Here is a 9,544-nt window from a genome sequence, read left to right on the forward strand (position 1 = left end):
AAGGTTCAATTTAGGAAAAAACAGACACGGAAAGTCAGGATAAAATTTTGCAGTTACAACAGAATCCAATTCTGAATATAGGTTGGTCTTACGGCTTGGTGAGGTAGGGCAAGTGGGCCAGCTTGACTGGTTGGGCTGAGCTGAGGCTGGCGAGGGTCCACTGTGGTTTTGACCGAGGATGACCTGGAACATGGGCACAAACACAAACACTTGATGTAGCACCTTGCTTCACAAGTGTGCTTGACCACAAGGATCAAACACACCCCAAAAAATGAGCCCTCTGAACAAGTCAGAAATAGGGATTTGTAGGGGGTAGAGAGAGAGAGAGAAAAGAGAGTGAGTGCCTAGGGACCAAGGGGTAGGTGAGAGAGATTTAGAGAGACATCTTCTAAGAGGGGGCGACCTTCTGAGAGAGAGAGAGAGAGAGAGAGAGAGAGAGAGAGAGAGAGAGAGAGAGAGAGAGAGAGAGAGAGAGAGAGAGAGAGAGAGAGAGAGTTTCATTTCTTGATAATCTTTTCCAACATAAGGGCAAATACAAATAACAAGAAATATTAAAGCAATATTAAAACTAACTTAAAATTCCTAAGAGCTTTGTGAAACCCAAAGAAACTTCTTGGAGTCTTAACTCTTTTTTAAATAAAACCTTTTTAGGATAAGGATAACACCTAGGGTCTTAAACACCTTTGCATCTAGGTCACATTCAAGATGGCTGGGTGCCCTCCAAGGTGGACCTACAAATTTTTGTTAATACCAAGAATGCTTCTGCACGGATCGGGCTTAGGCGGCTGGACCTTGGCTTCAAGGATCCAATTCACTTGGTTCACTTTATGAAATAGATCTTGTTTTGAGTGGGCGGACCTTGGTATGGTGGATACAATCCATTGAGGTGCTTTGGTGGATACATGTCCGTCATTGTTGATCCGCTCCTCTCCTAACTTCGCTCCATGCTCCGATCTGCCCAAGGTCATTTTGGGTTGGGCATTTTCTTGCTTCGCTTCATCTAATGCTAATGCATATAAGAGTTCTTATGGATATATAGCATCCATTAAATCCTCTTCTATTGATTGGGGCATTGGATTTGGATTATGTTTGTTCTGTAGGGGATCCAATTCACATTCTGGGCTTTTGAGGTTGGATCTGAGTCTCCCAAGACCAAGTTCACACTATTTGGATCTAGAGCTTGGTCCATACAGATTGAGACCGTATCATCCACTCCTTGAGAATTGTCTAGTCCCTTAGGAAATATTTTGAGAGTTGACTTTCGAGGGGAGGTAGTCAAACACGAAGGTTGTAAAACCCCTTCGTGTTATTGAGCAAACTGTCTTCCAGTCTTGAGCACCACGTGACACCCACACATCCTTCCAACATGCGAGTCATATGCAACCATGAGCTTCTAGAGGAGATTGCTCACTTAGCCGATGGTGGATGCATTGTTGGCCTCTACCTGGGTAAAAAACAATGATTGGATTTGATCCAAACACCAGTGGTTGCATTTATGATTGAGGGTGCTTTCATTGATATCTAAGCTTAAGTCACGAGAAACAACACACACACTGATGTTCTCTTTTTGTTGCGCTACTCTGATTCTAAGGTCCTTCTTGCCTGCCTCGTTGGTGTTGATGAGGGGTCATAACACCTTGCTTTATTGACTGCTTCATGCTCTTGTGGTTGGTGTGGTTCATGAAATGCATTTCACGGAGATAAGTTATCTTTCTCAAAAGTGCCAAATTGATTACCTTCTTATCATACATCGACAAGGCTTTAACACGATTGATAGGGTTTTCGAAAGCCATCAATTGGCTTTCCATCCTTGAATGGGCTCCATTTCTGATGTCACCCACATCGGAATTCACAAGCCTTAAATGGGCTCCATTCTTGATGTCACCCACATCGGAATTCACAATGCACCCTTCAGAATTTTTGAGCAAGACTAGAAAGTAAATCTCACACATGGCTTGCTCGATTTTCACAAAAATAAGTTTAGTTCTATCTGACCAAACATGAACATTCTTTTCTCACATTGCTTCTGAGAGGGATCGCATGAGTTCACATCCTCTTATGAACTTTTGACTATCTCTGTCGGTTCTAAGGAACCTTCTCAAGGACTTGATGAGTGCAGGCTTAGGCCAAGAGATCATGTCCTCGTTCTTATCGAGTTTCTCACCCTTGATTTGTTCTTCCACCTTATGGCCATGGTAGGACATTAGAGGCTGTCCTAATTTGCATGTGGTCTATAGGACCATGAAGTCATGCTCCTCGAAGGGTGGGATGACCATCCTTGTTAGATTTTATGGCTCGACCTACACACTAAGCTCCTTCCTTGCAATGCTTGGTGGGAAGAGCTCTCTCATGCAAATGAAAGAGTAAGCAATTTCGTCTCCGACATCATGGTCATCACAATGGCCTTCATCCACCATGAACACAAGCTTCGAGTCCATTGTATTTTGGACATGGAGAATCTTGTTTCAAACTTATTTCCTAAATTTTATCTTGCATGCGCCTACCAAGGTAGGTTTGGGCCAAACTTCACGCAAGATAAATAAGTCTTTGCAACTAGGAAGGAAAGACTTCCTTTGGGGTCTTTTTTTTAAATGCAACCCTAGTGGGTGTCCCGAGGCATTGATCGTGCCATCGGTCTCACAGTCTACCCTCGCCATCGAGGTGATCTAAGGCATACCCTAAACTCCTATTGCGAGAACTCATTAGACTTATACACTGCCTTACATCATTTAACATAATAAGGGAGTTCATTTCTGATAGAGAGGGAGAAAGATGAGGCATTTCTTCCACTTGTGAAAGTGAAATACCATCTTGTTGCACTTGTGTTTCCATAAAAAATCCATCAGAATTTGCATTGACCTCAAGAACTGCATCAACCTCAAGAATCGCGTTGACCTCAAAACCCACATCGATAAGTTCCCTTATACCAATTTCTTCCACGTTCACCACCTATGATTCATCATGCTTCACCATGAGAAATCCATCCCCTTTGCAAAGGGATTCGAATTATTGCCAGGTGTCTTGCATCTGAAGCTGGGTGTCTTGCACGTCCACTAGGACTTGCTCCATCAAGTTGATGGCTCATTATAAGCTTGCTTTGAGTTGAGCCATACAAACACCATTGGATTTGGTGCTAGACCTTTCACCAATTTTGCAAATAAATTTTGAAATCATGTTCGATGTTGGGTCTTGACCTCACTTAAGTTTGCTCTGATACTAATTAGATGTGTTTCAAATGAGCTTGGGGTAAAACTGGGTTCGAGTTTAAGCTTGGGTTAGGTCCGTTAAGTTAAAATATGGTTTAGGTAAAAAACAAGTTTTGTAATTTCTTGAAGACTTTAAGAAAAACATGATTTATCATAATTGACTAAATAAAAAAAACCAAAAATTTGAGGGTAGCTAGGGGACATGTGGGGGAAGACATTGAAATAAACTATTGGGTCAAACTCCACTTGGTTGGGGATTTATAAGTCCGTGATCAGATCGTAGAAAATCTGCTAGGGGCTGGTTTTTAGGTTTGACCGGTTCTGGTGTGGAGGCTGGTTATCTTAACTAGGATGAAGTTAGGGGTTAAGATTTGATGGGTTGGTTGGGAACACCTAAGGAAATCTAGAATTAAAATTTGAGGGATAACGAGGTCCAGGTTAATAAGAAACAATCACTGGAAGTCAGAACAAAATTCTACAATTACAACAGAATCCAATTCTAAACATAGGTTAGATCTACGGCTTGGTGAGGTAGGGCAAGTGGGTCAGCTTAACTCGGTGGGCTGAGTTGAGGCTCGTGAGGGTCCACTATGGTGTTGGCAAGGTTGAGATGGTCTGGGTTGCACGACTGGGGCTGAGGATGGCTTGAAACATGGGCACAAACACATACACTTTTAGTTCTTAGTAGCACCTTGCTTCATAAGTGTGCTTGACCACAAAGATCGGGCACACCCAAAGAGACAAGCCTTGAGACAGGGTAAACAAGTCGGAGGTAGAGACTTGCAGGGAGTAGAGAGAGCCAAGTGATAGGTGAGAGAGATTTAGAGAGACATCCTCAAAGAGGAGTCAACCTTTACAGAGAGAGAGAGAGAGAGAGAGAGAGAGAGAGAGAGAGAGAGAGAGAGAGAGAGAGAGAGAGAGAGTAAACACAATATTTCATTTCTTGATAATCTTTTCTAGCACAAGGAAGCCCCTCTTGTAGGCCAAAGGGAGCTCCATAATGAAAAATGCAAATAACAAGAAATATTAAAGTAATATTAAAACTAACTTGGAATTCTTAAGAGCCTTGTGAAACCCAAAGAGGCTCATTGGAGCCTCAACTCTATTTTTAGATAAAGCTTTCTTAGAGTTAGGATAACACCTATGGTCTTCTTAAACACCTTTGCACAACCATTTAGGCCACATTCAAGATGGCTGGACGCCCTCCAAGGTAGACTTACAAATTTTCATTATTACTAACAATGCCTATGCATGGATCAGGCTTGGGAAGCTGGACCTTGTTGAATGACCTGATGCACTTGGTCCACGTCATGAAATGGATCTTGTTTTGAGTGGGTGAACCTTGGTTTGGTAGATATGATGCATTGGGGTGCCTTGATGGATATAGGTCCATCATTGTTGATTCACTCTTCTCCTAGCTTTGCTTCATGCTTCGATCATCCCAAGGTCGTTTTAGGTTGGGTCTTTTCTTGCTTCGCTCTATCCAATGCTAATGTGAATCTGGGTTCTTCTGGATATATAACATCCATTGGATCCTCTTTTACTGATTGGGGCATTGGATTTGAATTCGTTTTTTCTTGCAAGGGATCTAATTGCATATTCTGGGCCATTGAAGTTGGATCTGGGACCAGGTCTGCACTATTTGGATTAAGAGTTAGGTCCACAAAGATTGGGACCGTATCAACCCAGACGACTCGACCTCACAATCATGTACTATTCGTTCATAGGTTCTTTGGCCGGTCGATGCTGGAGATGATGGGTGCGAAACCCTTGGCCGGTGTCTCCCTTCCTAACTGTGCGCTAGTAGGGTGTTGCTACACCTATTGGCCAAAAATGCTGACGAAGGTTCATTTTTGGTGTCAATCGTGTAAGAGCCCACACTTGTTGTTGCACACCCTAATGCCCGTGAGCCTCAAGCGTTTGCAACACTTGCAATATCCAACTGGGCTGACGCTTTTACATGGACTTTGATACCAATTACTGGTAATAAATATGTAGCGAACTTAAAACTTGGTGTTCTAATTCTCTTCATTTTGTTTAGATCAACTCTGGAGAAATCACCACTATGGTTATGCCCAACACAAGTTTCTTCCATTAGGTTGCAAAACAAGTTAAAAATCCACACATACCAAAGGCTAATGGGGCGATGGGTGGGTTTGAATTTACCAAAGTAACCAGAGTGCTGGATCAAAGGTTGTGTTAAGATTATCTTTACATTCTGAGCACCCAAATCATGTTGATCCTAACCGTGGGTTTCCCTTATTTATCTTTTGGAAAGATTTGGTTTTCCTTTTTCTTTGTGTTTATCGCTTCTCATGGTTGGGCCATATAAAGCCCTTGTATCGCTGATTCATATATGAAAAATCTGGGCTCTCTGGTTATACCGTGGACATAAGCCATATTGGTCGAACCACATAAATATTTTTTCTCTGTTTCCTTGTTCTTTTCATTATTCTACATGGTACCAAAGCTTCCAGGATTCCTGCACGTTTGGGTGACATGCTGCTATTTAGATCGACATTGTGAAGCCTTCTATCGTCCGACTCTAACAGCAGCAACACTATGTTGATGGTTCCTGTTATCAGCCTATGCCCTAGCAACATTGAAGCCACTTCCGATTCTGATAGACCTGACATCTTGTTGATTGTGCTGCCTTCCTAGTGTCTGGGTGCTTGCTGCTTTGTGAACCAAAAGTCCTTGGAATAGGGCAGTTCGTAAGGTGCATTCCCATCAGTGTGCTTGCTGGTGATAAGGCTCCTTCTATAGTGCAGCCTGATCAGTGTGCTTGCTGGTGATCTAATCAACATTTCAGATTAGTAAGAGGGGTAGTTGCAACCATTTTTTTTCTTATTATCGTAACAACATCATGGCAGATCAACACTATGAAAATACTAGCCAATCTTCATCCAGCACGACTGTTTTTGTGCATGAAGAGGTCAGTCCTAGCACTAAGATCACATCCATATATTTGTTAAATGGGACAAACTACATTGCTTGGTCTAAGGCAGTTACGCTTTATTTGAGTGAAAAATCTAAACTTGGTTTTATAACTGGGAAAATCATTAATCTGGGAATGTCAGATCCAAAATATGATGATTGAAAATCCAATAATGACTTAGTTATGTCATGATTACTTAACTCCATGAAACAAAAAATTACTGAGGGTTTTTTGTTTCTTAATACTGCTGAAGATGTTTGGTGATCAACTAGTGAACTGTATGAAAAACAATATAATATTGCTCGAATGTATCAGTTGTCTTAAGACATACATGATTTAAAAAAGGATAAATTACCTCTTAATGAATACTTTAGTAAAATGCATATAATGTAGGATGAATTGGACTCTTTTCCCCCACTATCACTGATCTTCGGTTTCTTCATAAAGCCAAAGAGCAAGAACATATTTTCCAATTACTCGCTGGCCTTGGATTTGATTTTGAACAAATTTGAGCTTCTTTCATTAAACTCTGTTTTTGCTACTCTTACGAGAGAAGAATCAAGAAGAAAAGTTATGAATCATGTCAACGCTATTGACCGTATTCTCAGATACATCAAAAGTAGTCTTGGGCAATGTATTCTCTATACCAGAAATAACCATCATAAAGTTGAAGGCTACTCTGACGTAGACTGGGCAGGATCTTCAAATAGAAAGTCTACCACAGGGTATTGCATTTTTGTTGGAGGAAATATTACTTTTTGAAAGAACAAAAAAAAAAACACGATTTCAAGATCCAGCGATGAGTCAGAATATCGTGCAATGAGTGTTACTGCTTGTGAACTTGTGAACTGATATGGACCAAGTCTCTTCTCGCTTAATTGGGAGTAATCATTGAATTACCAATAAATATGTATTATGATAACAAGTCAATTATTCATATTGTTGCCAACCAAGTTTTTCATGAAAGAACTAAGCACATCGAGATTGACTGTCACTACATCTCAGAAAAAATTAAAAAAAGAGAAATATGTACTCCAGTCATGCTCTCACAAATGGATTAAGTCGTACACAATTTAAAATCATTTTGAGCAAGCGGGGTTGTTTTTGATATACATTCCCCACTTGAGGGAGAGTGTTAAGATTATCTTTGCATTCTGAGCTCCCAGATCATGTTGCTGTGGGTTTCCTTATTTATCTTTTAGAAAGATTTGGTTTTCCTTTTTTCTTTGTGTTTATCGCTTCTCATGACGGGGCTATATAAAGCCCTTGTACCGCTATTCATATATGAAAAATCTAGCCTCTCTGGTTATATCGTGGACGTACCACGTAAATATTTCTTCTCTGTTTCCTTGTTTTTTCGTTATTCTACAGGTTGCAAAAATGTTTTCGTTGTTTGCAGATGAAGAAGCTAGCCTCGTGACTAAAAGATCTCATATTTCATGGACACAGGCCTAATATCATGTTCTAGACCACAGTTACCAGAATTGCCTCCTTCAGGGTGGAAGTGCGCTTCTGAAGCAGGACACTTTCCTCAAAAGGGAGAAGCGTATGGAAAACTAGCTTCCTACCATTTGTTAAGTCTGAGAGAGATGGAGTGTGAGACGTCTGCTGGCACGACTGGTGGGGAGCAGGTGGAGGAGTGACCTCCACCTTCTGATTGGGGGAAAGAAGACACAACCAGCAAGCACGGACAGGTAGAGGCAATGATATACAATATTGACTGAATGTGGTTAGGAGGGGGGTCACTTGCCGCCACAACAGTCGGAAGTGATGAAGATGGGCAATGGGTGGGTATGAAAGGAATTTCCTTCTCCACATTCTGAGATGGATTGTTCCTCATCACGGCAAGCTCCGTGGAGCAACTGGGGTACATCACATGAAAGGGAGCGTGGAGAGTCGCCGGTTGAACCCTCGGGACTAATCCATAGAAGCCCGAAACAATGAAGTTGGAAGTCTAATCAGCGATACCCATTTGGGTTCGACTACCGAAGCTATCCATAGAGCTATGGTCGATGGATGTCTTTGATGGGATAGCGAGAGCGCTCGGTGGAGTCCTCATGGAGACAGACTATTACACTCAAACCAAGGAGCGGCTGCACTATGCGCGTATGAAAATAGACGTTTATTTAGATTTTCGGCCTTCCCCCTTCGTTGAAATCGCCATTAAGAAGGGGCCGACTTTTCAGCAAGAGGTTCTGTATGAGAATAGTATTAGATGCTGCAGCATCTGTGGTGTGGCGCAGTAACGCTCGCTGCGGATCGTTGTGGGAACAAACCAATGTTAGAAGGAAGTACCTCCAAACGGGATGACGAAGGTTGGCACCAAGTTAAAGTTACGCGAAAGCCGTCCATGCAACGTAAGGAAGGGCCAAAGGCAAGACCAACAAACCATTTCGGTGACACGGAGGAGGAAGAGATGCCGATGGAGTTCGGTGAAGAGCTCAACCTCGGTGGTCCTCCTTGTGCAGGGGGAAAGACAACACAAACAAAGCGTTAGCAAAGATGGGGGTGCGATCAGCGCTCAGCGAAGGTGAAGTATTGCGAGAAACAGATCCAGGATGAATGAGCAACGTGGCCAGAGGTGACGCCGGAAGCCATGGAAGAGGAACAATCGGCGGTCGCGGACGAAGGCCATGTCCACGCTGTGCAGGACACGGTGGACAATGCAGCAGGGTGTCAGGCCGCATGTATGCACCGCGAGCAGCAAGGCGGTTGCGAAAGGAGCTCAGTGGAGGTGAAGGGTCGCGAGCAGTTGATCTAGGACAAAGGAGCGACGTGGCCGAAGGAGACACCAACAATCATGGAAGAGGAACAACCGGTGGAGGCGGACGAGTGCCGTGTCTATGTTGTGCAGGACACTGTGAACACTGCAGCAGGGGGTCGAGCCATAGGTACAGACCCCTTCGTTTTTTGCGGGCAGCAACCAGCCGTTAGATGGTAGTACAGTTGCTGCCAGGTGGTAGCGACCAAGGCATGGAGGGCGACAACTCAAGGAGGGGTTGATGTCATCACATTAGAAAGCTCCATGGACCAGGTCAGTCCCCCTCCCTTTCTCGTTTCGTTTCTTGCCAACTACGCCAAACTCCCTTTTAAAGAGCGAGAAAATTACAGAAATACCCCTGAGCTTCTGTAACAATCCAACCAAGTCAGAACAAGTTCGGGCTGGGATCTGGATCCAGAGACCAATGTGGCTTGAACAGAAGTGCAGAGGTGCAAACAGAGAAAAGAATTGATTGGGAAAGAAAATCGAGGGGCCTTTAGGGGCTTCAAACCTTATTCTAAGAAAAAAAGTTCCCCAACTCGTCAAGAGGTGCTGCGGGAGAGGTAAAACATGGCAGATAAGGGATCTATTTCCCATTGTCAACCTGAAAATGAAGGGCATCTGAAGACCCAAGTAATG

The sequence above is a fragment of the Nuphar pumila genome, chromosome 3, assembly GCF_984573655.1.
Source record: "Nuphar pumila chromosome 3, dmNupPumi1.hap1.1, whole genome shotgun sequence".
NCBI lineage: Eukaryota > Viridiplantae > Streptophyta > Magnoliopsida > Nymphaeales > Nymphaeaceae > Nuphar > Nuphar pumila.